At 42.4% G+C, this 14,675-nt stretch overlaps 1 long non-coding RNA gene across 1 annotated transcript; it reads right to left on the minus strand.

Moving 5' to 3' along the window:
- Window positions 1-2,831: 2,831 nt before the first annotated feature.
- Window positions 2,832-6,111, minus strand: LOC120730964. Its single transcript, XR_005695252.1, has 2 exons — window positions 3,035-6,111; window positions 2,832-2,941 (listed from the first exon to the last, which is right to left on the minus strand). It is a non-coding gene; the product is annotated as an uncharacterized LOC120730964 (long non-coding RNA).
- Between the last annotated feature and the right edge of the window lie 8,564 nt (window positions 6,112-14,675).

Consider the following 14,675-nt stretch of genomic DNA (forward strand, 5'->3'; position numbering starts at 1 on the left):
TTAAACAACTCCTTGGTGGCAGAGCCCCTGGTGTTGATGAGGTCCGCCCCGAGTTCCTGAAGGCTCTGGACGTTGTAGGGCTGTCCTGGTTGACACGCCTCTGCAATGTTGCGTGGAGATCAGGGGCAGTACCTGTGGACTGGCAGACCGGGGTGGTGGTCCCCATCTCAAAGTCTATGCCAGGGTGCTGGAAAGGAGAGTTCGTCCGCTAGTCGAACCTCGGATACAGGAGGAACAATGCGGTTTTCGTCCTGGTCGCGGAACACTGGACCAGCTCTTTATCCTCTCGAGGATACTTGAGGGTGCATGGGAGTTTGCCCAACCAGTCTACATGTGTTTTGTGGACTTGGAGAAGGCATTCGACCGTGTCCCTTGGGGTGTCCTGTGGGAGGTGTTGCGGGAGTATGGGGTGTCTGGCCCATTGCTACGGGCCATTCGATCCCTATACCACCGTTGCAAGAGCTTGGTTCGCATTGCCGGCAATAAGTCGGACTCATTCCCGGTGGGTGATGGGCTCCGCCAGGGCTGCCCTTTGTCTCCGGTTCTGTTCATAATTTTTATGGACAGGATTTCTAGGCGCAGCCAAGTGGCGGAGGGCTTTCGCTTTGGTGGCCTCAGAATCTCATCTCTGATTTTTGCGGATGATGTCGTTCTGTTGGCTTCATCGGGTGAGGGTCTCCAGCTCGCACTGGAACGGTTCGCAGCCGAGTGTGAAGCAGCGGGAATGAGGATCAGCACCTCCAAATCTGAGGCCATGGTTCTCAGCCGGAAAAGGGTGGAGTGCCCACTCCGGGTCGGGGATGAGTTCCTGCCCCAAGTGGAGGAGTTCAAGTATCTCGGGGTCGGGGTGATGGGAGAAGGGAGCCGGAGATCGACAGACGGATTGGGGCTGCAGCTGCAGTAATGCAGACGCTGCACCGGTCCGTCGTGGTGAAGAGGGAGCTGAGTGTAAAAGCGAAGCTCTCAATTTACCGGTCGATCTACGTCCCTACCCTCACCTATGGCCACGAGCTGTGGGTAGTGACCGAAAGAACGAGATTGCGGATACAAGCGGCAGAAATGAGCTTCCTCCGAAGGGTGGCTGGCCTCTCCCTTAGAGATAGGGTGAGAAGTTCGGCCATCCGGGAGGGGCTCAGAGTAGAGCAGCTGCTGCTCCACATCGAAAGGAGCCAGCTGGGGTGGTTCGGGCATCTGACAAGGATGCCCCCTGGGCGCCTCCTGGGTGAGGTGTTCCAGGCATGTCCCACCGGGAGGAGGCCCCGGGGCAGACCCAGGACACGCTGGAGAGATTATATCTCTCGGCTGGCCTGGGAACGCCTTGGTATTCCCCCGGATAAGCTGGAGGAGGTGGCTGGGGAGAGGGAGGTCTGGGCCTCTTTGCTTAGGCTGCTGCCCCGGCGACCCGGCCTCGGATAAAGCGGATGAAGATGGATGGATGGATGGAATTAAATAACAATATAGATAGCGGTGACTAATATTAACATGGGACCATTTTTTGACAATAAATTTCTTATCTTTAATAACTTTACAGTATGTAAAATATGACTATGGATATGCTCATTTGTCAGGGACTCCACATTTTGTATGAATAAAGTAGAGGTGGAAAAAAATATGCACGACATCATTCATATCATTGCACTGGAAGAATAAGCTTTAAAAGACAGCGATATCCTTCTAGGACCAAGTCAGCAGGCAATCATTTTGAAGCATTTCTTAAAATTAACATTGATTCAAATGTTCATGACAAACAACGATAATAAAATAAAAACTGTATTTGAATGAAGTCACTAGTAAAATCTGAGGGAAAATCCTTAAAAGATTTGCAGATTTTAAACTCCAATAAATCGTTAAAAAGCTGTTTTACTCCTTGAAGTTACAGTCATTTGATAACTAATCTTATGGCACTGCTGTCAACCCTCCAGCTTTCTGCCAGACATAGCTGAGATGAAAATGATTCCTGACAATCATGCATAGAAAAGAGGCTGCTTCCTCAAAGCAATTTAGACTCAGCAGGGATAATGTGAAATGAGGAAATACAATTACATGTTAGTATCTACAGGACATTAAATACTTTAAATACCTTAGCCTTCGTGCAAATCTGTGTTTCTTTTCCAACATGAATGCACAAAAGGCACCAATTGCTCCATAAAGTTTAACCAAAATTCAACACACTCTGCTTGATGGAATTATATTTATGTCAAAAGTCACATGTGAGAAAAAACCTGCACACAGAACTCCAAACCCATCACATATGCAAGTGTTTGCTTTGTGAGTCCATCAACAGATTCATGTTCTTGCAGGTAAAGGCACCAGTATACCCTGCACATTGGTCACTCTGTGCATTGCCAAAACATCAGCACACAGTCCCCTCTATTTATGCTCAAAATTAAGACACAGGGAGCCACTGCAGTATTCAGTAACACACACACAGATTCTAGGTCTGACCAACAGTTTCAGCCATGGGCAAAAGATGGCAGTCAATAAATCCTTAAATATAATTTATTAGTGAAGTTGCTGGGATCAATAGGAAACAATCTCAGCTACATAAGACATCAAATGAAGAAGGAGGGATAAACCAGTCCAGTGTCATACTTGCAAAAAGGGTAAAACACGTTCAAGGTCGGGGCCACAAATCAGTTACACTTCACACACTGACAGCTTTGGCAGGAAACAGCAGTCGTCCTCCCAGACCCACCAACCTGCACATAGTAGGCTGGCAATCACCCCGCCTGGATGCAGTATTTAGTTGTTACGTAAGGCCCAAAATGGCCTCCGTACAAGAAAGTAGTAGCTCTAATATTGACCAGTAACGAACCACCACACGCACACTGTAATGGGTTACACAAGATTTATTTATTCTTTCTCCGGGTAAAATTACTGGCTGAAGACAACTCTGGCCAGGAATCCAAGGCCCAAAGCCACCGCGGTCAGGGTTGTTAGCCTGGTTACAAACAGGGGAAAGGTGGTCACTTGGAAGAACAAGCAGCCAAAACGTATCAATCCTGCATCTTCCTCAAAAAGGCTTGCCACCCACCTTTGAAGGCCTGACTTCGTTCAAGGCTGGGTCTCAACATCACATCCTGGGAGCTGGAACTTCCCCAAAACTGGTCCAGTTTCCTTGTCAGGGGCACAGAGAGTCTCCAGTCCAGTGTTTGTTTTCCTGCCTTCCAGCACATCCACTCACATCCCAATAAAAATGAGTCCTCCCTCCAACATCCTCAGTTTATTTTAAAAGCAAAACCAGGCCAGGTTAAAAATCTTTTCCGTTAAAATGTGCACACTTCATCCTGGATCTTCGAGGCTTCCCTGCTACACCAGTGTCCTACTAAAAAAAAACAACGACAACCCCTACTTCCTGTTTCCTCTCTCCTTTATAGAGAAGGGCTCCAATCCTCCCCAATCAGCTGCTCCCTGTATTCAACTCCAAATAGCTGGCAGCTGGACTAGAGTAGAATCTCCACTCCCACATGGGTGTGGCCCACACCTCACATCAAACACAAAGAAACACCAAAGCATGCAATTAATACAAAACAAAATCTAAAGTAATGCCAACCCAAAAGCTTAGTGGGGGATTCTCTCCATCCTTTTCCACCATGCTATACTCTGTAACATAGTAGGCCCTGGCCTGTAGAGAGAAACAGAAAATATCACATATTCAACTGCATCTTAATTATACAATCTTAATTATAATATGCCAAGACTTAATTATCTTAAGTCTTGGCATATTACACACTGTACTGAGACAAAAAAAAAACCCATCACAGCAGTGTACCAGTACCAGTCTTTAATGTTAAAATTCTCATTCAGACAATACCACCATGTCAGTCCTGAAAGAGGAAGACAAAAAGGCAAAGCTGAAAGCAAAGACATTGCTGAGTTTTTTCCCCCATAAAGTTTCATCTTTTCAAACTGTTGCAACATCTAACTCTGTATAATCTGTGAATATCTGAGTTTCTGTACTGATATATCATTAAAATGGCAATGAAAAGTGGTACACTCATCTTTAACCCACTGTGGCAGCTGTGGCACGGCCGATAACAAAACAGGGCTCACTGCAGTAGATGTGACATCAATTTCATTACACATCTTTGTGTGACAGAAAATAAGGGGTGAGTATAAAAGCTGCTCTCAAAGCTGGAAGCAGAGCTGTTTGCTTGAATCAACTGCCTTCTGACAGTCTGGTGAGCTGCTGATGGCTTTGCAGATAAGGCGGATGCTGAAAATGTCCATGAGGGAGAGCAGGATGAACACCAATGAACATCTTGTGTTGTGGTAACCTCTTTACCACACAATGATGCCCCCATCTGCACATGACGGGATGGGGGAATCGTACTCTCCTCAATATACAGATGCAGATTTTGCAATGTGGTATTATCAGACTATCAGAGGGAGAGGTCCTCAGAGATGTGCACCTCCAGGAACTTGGTGCTACTCATTCTCTCGGCAGCAGCACAGTTGACGGTCAGCTACCAAAATCTCTTTAATTTTCTTCATATTCAGGAAGAAATTGTTTTTTTCACCTCTGACCAGATGGCTCACCTTGTTCTTGGAGTTGGCTTCATGATTGTTAGCATTGGCCTATCACAGTCATGTCATCTGCATACTAAACAATGTGGTTGGTGCTATAGGTTGGTACACAGCTGTGAGTCAGCCGATCAAAGAGATGTGAGCTGACCTGCTCTTCACACTATTGTGGGGCCCCAGTGCTCAGTATGATGACCTTGCAGGTTACTTCCAACCAGCACATTTGTGGACCTCCCGTGAGAAAGTCCAGTGCCCGGGTAAGGAGAGGTTTTGAGAACAAAGTGTCCAAGTTTTTGTATTAGCTGCTGGCTGGAGCTTGTCTGGGAGTGAGGGAGTAGTCTTCTGTGCTGGTGTGTTGTATTGTGTTTCAAAGTGGTCAAAAGAAGTCAAGAAGTTAAGTAATGTGATGTCACTCTCACAGGTCTGTGGTAGAGTCTCTGGTGTTACTGAAGTGTCTAGATATTTTCTTACTCTACTGTTGTTTTGCTTTCCTGATACCACAGGACAGGTTGGCTCTGGTTATTACTAGTCCTGCAGTGTCTCTGGGCTGTGAACCTCCCCTGTCGACCATGGCTTCTGGACAGTGATAGTTTTGCAGTGAGTGACATCATCAGTGCATTTTGTGACATACGCTCAGTGTATTCCTCTGTGTCTGTGTAGGTGGCTGCTTGTTTGAGATGCTGAAGCAGTTCTTCAGGGAACAGGAGACACACATGCCTGGTCTCAACATAATGGTGGTGTGATCAGAGACCAAAAGTGGTGGAGGTAGGAGGCCTTGTCTGCACCCTTACAGGTTGTGTACACGAAATCATGTCAACTCATGTTATTGCAAAGTCCACATGTCAGTGCAGTTTAAGTTATAAAACTTTAAATTTGTGTGACTAAAGTGATGAGGAAACCATCTGGCTGTGATGTCCTGCCACATTTCATTGAGTGCCTCACTCCTATCTTTGACGCTGGACGGTTGGGAGGATGTAAACAGCGATGAGCATAATGGACATACAGTAAATTCCCTCAGAAGATAGGAGGGTTGGCACTTACTGGTAATAAACTCAGCATATTGTCTGTGCATAACAGTAGACTTTCATGGGATGTGATTGGACAGTATAGTCACAACATGCATGTGCAGCTTACAAATCTGCAGCTACTGTGTGATGTTATCATGTCAATAAGGATCAAAATCACTAAGGAAAGTTTCCATGTTTCTTTTTGAATCTATGTCACATTTTTTTGTTAATATTTGTTACAATAATATGTTTTAGTTTTTATAAAGTGGTCCTAATGAGAACTGTTCAAATTCTCAAATGCTTATGAAAGGAGCTTCAGTGCTTCCTCTATGGCCTCCTTTAGCAAAGGATACATTGGACCATCTTTTATGAATGGAGAACAGTAAATGCTATTGCATAATTCACAGTGACACCCCACCTGACTATTCACAGCAATAATCATCATAATTGACAAAGAGGTGTAGATCATGTAAATGTTAAGTATAAGTAAATTTTGCATTTCATGGCATATAATATTCATATATTTTGAGGTTTTTAACAGCCTTTTAAACACACAGATGAACTATGAACATCACACTGCTATAATAAAATCAGATTCTTGTCAATTATTGCCTTGCATGAGGAACATATATTTATATAACTAAATCAAGATTATGGGCTATAAATTAATTTTTACTTCAGTTCAGCTTAAATAAATGATGTATAGAGGGAATTTTACCTGAGTCAGAGCATTCAACAGTTCTGATAAATGAAGGACAATCAAAATATATTTAATATAAGGGATAAATCTTCTGATAGAAATAGCTGGGGAATTCACTTACAAAGTATCAGCAGTCAGGATAAGCAGCCACACAAAGCTGGTTATCAGTTCATTAAGTTAACCTGTTTTTTCTCCTGTGCATTCATATGAAAGTGGTGTCACAGGTAGATTCTGACCAACCACAAACTAGTTGTGTGCGATATTGTGAAATCTGGTATCGATCCAATACCAAGTAAAAGCAGGGGCAGTATTGCTAATACCAGGAAGTGATGTTTTTAATTTTTAAATGCAGCTTATGTGCGGGAGATCATTGTGTCATGATTTATGAATAATAGTATAATTCAGTAGCAGATATAATTTTTTCTAAGTCTATTGTTATGTACATTACAATCAATTGATAACAGATCAAAGCTGATGCACAAAACCATCACGTAAGCAAACAACAGGAGTATTTTATGTCTTTATGATTCAAACAGTGTGTCTGGCAGCCCTGCTCTAAAACCTGCTATCATGGGTGATAGCACGTTTTAGATACTCCCACAGCCACCATCACTGTCCTGATTTGGAAATTCAAGAAACAATCTAAAGGACATTTAGCAACTTTTATTGTACTGCAGATTGTTTGAGGAGGCCATGTCCTTGGAATTTTAAGTACTTAAAGTACAAACGTCTGCATTGAAAGTCCTAGATTGTGTTCATCATTCCAGGTTTCTTGCTGCTAGGTTGATTTTGTAAAAATCTAAGAGTGACTTTAACAGTGGATTAATAAAGAACTAACAAAATGAGGGAGTTAAGAAGCCAGACAAGTAAGACAGATAGTAAGATAGTAAGTTAAAGTTATTAAACCTGTGTGAATTCCATTAATAACATTTCCTTTATTTCTATCTATGTGGCTTCTGTCTTTTCTTCATTTCTTCTTGCTCTTTGTTCCTCTTTCTTTGCATTTTGTATAAATAACATTTTTAAATGTTAAGTGTGCTGAAAAACAGTCCAAACCTGTGGGACAGGTCCTCCATACTCAGGCATCAAACTATGAAGAGTATCTGGAGAACACACTGCAGTTACCCTCGACGAGCTGATTGTGAAAACTGTCTTCTTCTCAGGTTCTTGTTTTAAAACTATCAAGCTGCTTGATCATTGCAGAACTTAGAGTTAGCTTAGTTAGTATTATTACTACATGTAGCACAATTTGGACAGTACTGCTTATGTTATTAAGTAGAATTGCATAATATCTATAAGTAATAGAGTATATTCTCTTAGGAGAAGGACTTTACAAACAAATTTTGATTCCAGGTCTGCGGTCAGCATGAATTCCGTGAGACTGAATTTCTCTGTTTTCTGCAGTTCCTGTAGAAGAGGGTGTTATGCTAGCATGAAGCAGTACAATTTAAAGTCCGTCTGGGTCTTTGGTTAATTAATAAGCTGGTGTGTGCTACTGTTGAGCCAACCATTCCTTTAACGTTAACTAGTAATGATTTCATGAACTTCTTCACAAATAAAATTTTTAACCATTAGAGAAAAAAAATATTCATAATCATCTCACAGAGGAAACATTATCTAAAGCTACTTTCAGTAGCACTGATATCTATTTAGAGTCTTTTTCTCCAATTCATCTTTCTGAGTTAACTTAAATAATTACTTCCTCCAAACTTCAACATGTCTTTTAGACCCCAATCCTACAAAAGTGCTCAAAGAAGTCCTGCCATTGATTAATGCTTCAATCTTTAATATGATCAACCTATCTCTAATAATCAGTACCACTTGTACCATAGGCCTTCAAGCTGGCAGTAGTTAAACCTTTACTTAAATAGCCATCTCTTAACCCAGCGGTCTTAGCTAATTATAAACCAATCTCTAACCTTCATTTCATATCAAAAATTCTTGAAAGAGTAGTTGTCAAACAGCTAACAGATCACCTGCAGAGCAATGGCTTATTTGAAGAGTTTCAGTCAGGTTTCAGAGCTCATCACAGCACAGAAACAGCTTTAGTGAAGGTTACAAATGATCTTCTTATGGCTTCTGACAGTGGACTCATCTCTGTGCTTGTCCTGCTAGACCTTAGTGCAGCGTTTGATACTGTCGACCATACCCACATAGCAGACAGGTCTGGCCCGGATCTGGTGTCAAGCCAGCACTGCTGGCTGACTTCTGGCATGGTAAGTGTTATGTCATCCACATATGGGCCAGGCCTGGCATCGATGGCACTGTTTATGTGATGGCATGCCACATTTGGCCCGATTGTGGTTTGGTTTATGTGGCCCAGGCTCATAGAAAACAGGTCTGGCCCAGATCCGGCATCAAGCTGGCACTTCTGACTGACTGGTGTCATGGCAGGGTGTATGTCAACCAGATGGGGACCAGGTCTGGCAATGATGACACTGTTTATGTTCCTATTTTCCTGTTTTAGTTAGAAGACCCAATTGCCATGTTGCAATACTATACTGCTATGGTAGCCAATGTTTCAAATGCAGGTTTGACAGGTTTGTGAGTGTACACTTTATCATGTTTGCCACTGGGTTGCTGTAGCTCAGGAGGTAGAGGAGGTCACCTATTGATCGGAAGGTTAGTGGTTCAATCCCTGGCTCCTCCAGTCTCTGTGTCAAGAGTGTGAATGTGTATGAATGTAGTTAGGAAGCACTTGGTTTAGAGAAACTGACTGGGTGAATGTGGCATGTTTAGAGCACTCTGAGTAATCTGCGAGAGTAGAAAAGCACTATATACAAATCCGTCCATTCACTGTCTGAACAGAGTTTTGTCGTGTTACTTTTGCACTGTTATGTTCCGGCACATGTTGTCATTACATGGCTTGATTATGGTACACATTAGGCTGACATCTGGGGCCAGAGTTGAAACTGTTCTGGGCCAGCACAGGACCAGCAGTGTGTCTGCAACTGGCCTTGTGCTGGCAGACCAGCTACGAGCCACCAAAGGGCCGTCATTCTTTGCAGTATGTGGGCCATGTGTAAGCACATTGTGTGGGCCAGATCCGGGCCATACCAAGTTTGCTATGTCGGATAATATCCTAATAGAGCGATTAGAGCACGCTGTAGGTAATACAGGTACTGCACTGCAGTGGTTTGTATCATATCTAACTAATAAACTCCAATGTGTTCGTGGAAATGGCGAGTCCTCTTTACACACTAAGGTTAATTATGGAGTTCCACAGGATTCAGTGCTAGGACCAATTCTGTTTACATGAAACATGCTTCCCTTAGGCATTATCATCAGAAGGCATTGCATACATTTTCACGGTTATGCAGATGACACCCAACTCTATCTATCCATGAAGCCATATAACACACACCAATAAGTTAACTAAAGGAATATCTTAAAGACATAATGTTAATGGAAAATTGTACTTAGTAGTCAGTATAAGCTTTTAGTGATATAGGTTTGCATATGGTAGAATACTGCATGTTGATCTTTTGATGACTTGGGCTGTTGTTCACTACAAGACTTTGTGTGCATTCCAGAGTGCTCTGGCATTCACACCCACATCCTGGGAGCATGGGAGAGGTTGTACCTTCTCTTATTGTTTTGTGGTAGGATAAACGTATCTATGTCTGTTTTAAGCCAAGTGCCTTTTTGTTTAGATGAACTGCTGGACTTCCAGACCAGCAGGTTTAGGGAAGTCTTTATGGGGTCACACTCTGACCCCACACACGCGCACACACATATGAACATCCACATTCCAACGTATACACATCCACATTCCAATATGAGGAACAAACAACGACTGATGTCTATAAATAAAGACCAGGGCAGTGGCAGAGCGCAAGTCTCTGAGCTCTCACTCTCATGCGGGTGCTCTGTGACTGCCCTTACAGCAAGTAAAAAATGTGTGTTTCTCCTCTCTGATTCTCAGCTGAAGAAGTGTCTTAGAATACATCTCTTGACACAAAAAGACCTTGATGACCTCTAACTTTCTGCTTCTTAATTCAGATAAAACTGAGGTTATTGTACTCGGCCCTGAAAATCTTAGAAATATGGTATCTAACCAGATTTTTACTCTGCATGGCATTACCTTGGCCCCCAGTAACACTGTGAGGAACCTTGGAGTCATTTTTGACCAGGATATGTCCTTCAATGCACATATTAAACAAATATGTAGAACTGCTATGTTCAATTTGCACAATATCTCTAAAATTAGAAATATCCTGTCTCAGAGTGATGCTGAAAAACTAGTTCATGCATTTATTACTTCTAGGGTGGACTACTGTAATGTGTTATTATCAGGATGTCCTAAAAACTCCCTGAACAGTCTTTAGTTAATCCAAAATGCGGCAGCAAGAGTACTGACAGGGACTGGAAAGAAAGAGCATATTTCTCCTGTTTTGGCTTCCCTTCATTGGCTCCCTGTTAAATCCAGAATTGAATTCAAAATCCTGCCCCTCACATAAAAGGTCTTAAATAATCAGGCCCCATCTTATCTTAATGACCTTATAGTACCATATCACCCCATTAGAACACTTCACTCTTGCACTGCAGGCTTACTTGTTGTTTCTAGAATATTTAAAAGTAGAATTGGAGGCAGAGTCTTCAGTTTTCATGCTCCTCTTCTATGGAACCAGCTTCCAGTTTGGATTTGGGAGACAGACACTATCTCTACTTTTAAAATTAGGCTTCAAACTTTCCTTTGTGCTAAAGCATATAGTTAGGGCTGGATCAGGTGACCCTGAATCCTCCCTTAGTTATGCTGCAGTAGGTGTAGCCTGCTGGGTGATTCCCATGATGCATTGAGTGTTTCTTCACTCACTATGTGTTAATAGACCTCTCTGCATTGAATCATTACTTATTATTCATCTCTGGCTCTCTTCCACAGCATGTCTTTTGTCCCGTGTTCCTTCTCTCACCCAAAGCCGGTCGCAGTAGATGGCCAGTGCTCATAGGGGGTCATATGATTGTTGGGTTTTTCTTTGTATGTATTATTGTAGGATCTAAAGCACCTTGAGGCAAATGTTGTTGTGATTTGACGCTGTATAAATAAAATTGAATTGAATTGAATTACAATACCTTGAATGTACTCTAAAATGTGCTTTAAAATTGTATTTCTGTCTGAATCAATGGCTTATTTAACATGACGGCGGGCCCCTGAAAATAAAGTTTTCATTATTTTCTCTCACCATTTGTTTTCGGGATTCCATAAATCACTTGTGATTTAGTGCTGTGGCACTAAAGGTGATGTTCACAGTATAAATTTTGGCTTGGCACAGTAGGATACTTATGAATAAATAAAAGATTGTGACATCGCTCTGGCTTCTAGTTAGATACCATATACTCCAGTAACTCTCACACAGTGAGTTTTTTGGCTACCTGCTTCAGGTAACTCCTTTCTACCAGTGGATGGAAGCTGTAAGGTGAGCAATAAGCTGAGCAATCACAGCTGTTTCCAGTCACGGATAACATTTTATTTTTTACACAGCTCCAATATGAGCCACTTATGACAGCTACTGAAAAAAACATGAACATGTACTTGCAGCAAACATATGGTAAATCCATTGTGGTATGTCCATCTGAGCCTGCCTTGGGGACAACCACCACTACCAGCTGACTAATGTCATGCTTAAAGACTGAGTAATATGCTCCCAGATTGTGAGCTAGAGAGGCGATGTGAGCCTGTGAGCCTGAGCTCAGCATTAATGAACCCCTGACTTACAGAGAGCTGCTTCACAGATCTGCCATAGTAGAAGTGCAGGAAAAGTAACATTTAAAAAGACAGCCAATTGAAAAGCTGGTGACTTGTAACTGATCACTTGTCTGTATTTCAATTCAATTCAATTTTATTTATACAGTGCCAAATCAAAACTTGCATTTTATATATAACCCCTTTGTAATACCTTTTCACCAAAGTCTATTTAGCAACATACCTAATGATATTACACATAAAAAAAAAATGCACGCAAACATTGGAAATCAGTTTTTGGCAGACAATCACTTTTTGGCACAACACCGGCCTCAAGCTCAGTTAGCCACCCGGCCTCAGGCTCAGTCTCCAACAGGGTTTTAATAGTTTTGCAATTTTCATTAGTTTTTATTTTTATTTAGTTTTGACTTCAGATTTTCAATTTTATATCAGTTTTAATTAGTATTTACCAATTGTTTGCTAGTTTAGTTTAGTTTTTATTTTTTTGAAAATCCTTAGTTTCAGTTTAGTTTTGATTAGTTTCAGTTATAGTTTTAGTTGTGTTTGCAATAATTAAGTGTAACAAAATCCCAGTTTCATCATATCAGTCATTCTCTTCTGCTTATCCTTGGGTATGTTGCTATTTCAGCTACACAGCAAAATCTCCAGTGTTAAATTAACACTAGAGAGTGTCTATATGGGTCCACACCTCTGAGTGTTAAATACAACACTGTTGAGTGTTAAATTAACACTTTTGACAGTGTTATATGTTTAAAAGTAACCTAGTCAGTTTTGAAGATTAACAATGGCTAACACTGAGCAGTGCTGGTTTTCTAACACTGGAAAATAACTCAAAATGTTAGAAATATTCCAGTGTTAGAAAACCAGCACTGCTCAGTGTTAGCCATTGTTAATCTTCAAAACTGACTAGGTTACTTTTAAACATATAACACTGTCAAAAGTGTTAATTTAACACTCAACAGTGTTGTATTTAACACTCAGAGGTGTGGACCCATATAGACACTCTCTAGTGTTAATTTAACACTGGAGATTTTGCTGTGTACCATACCCTGCACCCTGGACAGGTCGCCTGTCTGTCGCAGGGCTAACACGCAGAGACAGACAACTCACATTCCCACCTATGGGTTCTTTAAATAAATAAATAAATAAATAAAGGCAGATGAACAACCATTGATACCAGGCAACTATAAAATGTATATCTTGGCCCCAATGAGACTATTAACTCTCGCAGCACCGGGTGTTCGTAATTTTGGTTCAAGTGAATTGATAAACTTTTTGAAGGCAATTGACTCACACAGTTATGTAGATATCCCCGTCCTGTTGTCTCGGGATGCATCACGCTGCCTTGCCTGGGGTTAGCGTCTGTTTCTGGGGATGAGGGTTGAGTGTGCTCCCTTACCTTCTCAAGGTAAGCTAGGTTAGCCTTCTTGTGTGAGCTTTTCAAGTGCACTTTAAGGTTTGTGGGATTCTTTTCCCTTTAGAAATGTCCCTCATAATTTGTCTCTTTCCACTACAAGACACTTGCTTTATCCAAAACACAGTCATATTCAAAGTAATCCCAAATTGGACTTTGGCGCTTTCTCCTGACTTTTCCTGACATGATTCTGCACGTGGACGGAGCAGCAACACAGACGACTCAACTAACGTACTTGCCACCTGCTGGCATAATTAGACAGCAAGAAAAAAATCTGTAAACTAAACTTCATTTTCACCCTTGACTATTGTATGACATGCACACATCAATGAAAACTAAACACATTTTTGCTATAAATTCAGTTAATTTTAGTTAGTTTTGTGAACACTCATTACAGTTTTAGTTAGTTTTCCTTTTTTTGTTTTTATTTTTATTTCCGTTAACGAAAATGTTTTTTCACTTCTAGTTTTCGTTATTTCGTTAGTTTTCGTTAACGATAATAACCTTGGTCTCCAACTCCACCATCATTTCATTTAAACCTTTACTTCAGTTGCCCTCAGTTCAGCCCCCTGTTCAGCAGCCACTCACCCTGTGCCCTATTTCACCTGCTCCTCCAGTACAACAAGCTAAATCAATTCTATCCGAAGGGAATTGTTTTTCATCCATCCATTATAAGCAGAGAAACAATCCAATAAATAATGTAATTGTTCCTCAAAAGCTGGCCCGTTTAGAGACCGTAACTCTCTCCAGGGCCTCCCCAGAGTCTGAGTTTCAACCCGCAGTCGACTCTGGACCCCTGGAGGCTAAGAAGTCAGCCGGGAACTGCACCCTACTGTTATTACCTGACCCGAACCTATGTGCTCCTCAACTCAAGTCAGCATCAACCCTGCCAGAGGTCTGCGCACCTGCTGGTTCTGTTTTGTCCTTGCCAGAGGTCTGCGCACCTACTGATTCTGTTTTGTCCCTCCCAGAGGTGTTCGCGCCTGCTGGTTCTGTTCTGTGTCTGCCAGAGGCCACCGTGCCTGCTGGTTCTGCCCTGTGTGTTCCAAGGGCCCCTGTGCCCACTGGTTCTGTGACTGCCCCTGCTGGAGGGTCCGAGGAGCCCGTCCAGCCATTACCATCGCCTGCAGCGCCACCGCCTGTGTCTCCTACGCCATCGCCTGCAGTGCCACCACCTGCGGCTTCCACGCTGTTGCCTACAGTGTCTTCATCTTCGTCTGGTACAGCCTCCGTGTCTTCATCCGCGCCTGCAGCAGCAGCAGCCTCATCCGCGCCTGCAGCAGCAGCCTCTTCCGCCACGCCTGGCCCAGCCGGCAGCCTCTTCCG

This window comes from Simochromis diagramma, unplaced genomic scaffold, assembly GCF_900408965.1.
Source record: "Simochromis diagramma unplaced genomic scaffold, fSimDia1.1 OVJJ01000746.1, whole genome shotgun sequence".
Classification (NCBI taxonomy): domain Eukaryota; kingdom Metazoa; phylum Chordata; class Actinopteri; order Cichliformes; family Cichlidae; genus Simochromis; species Simochromis diagramma.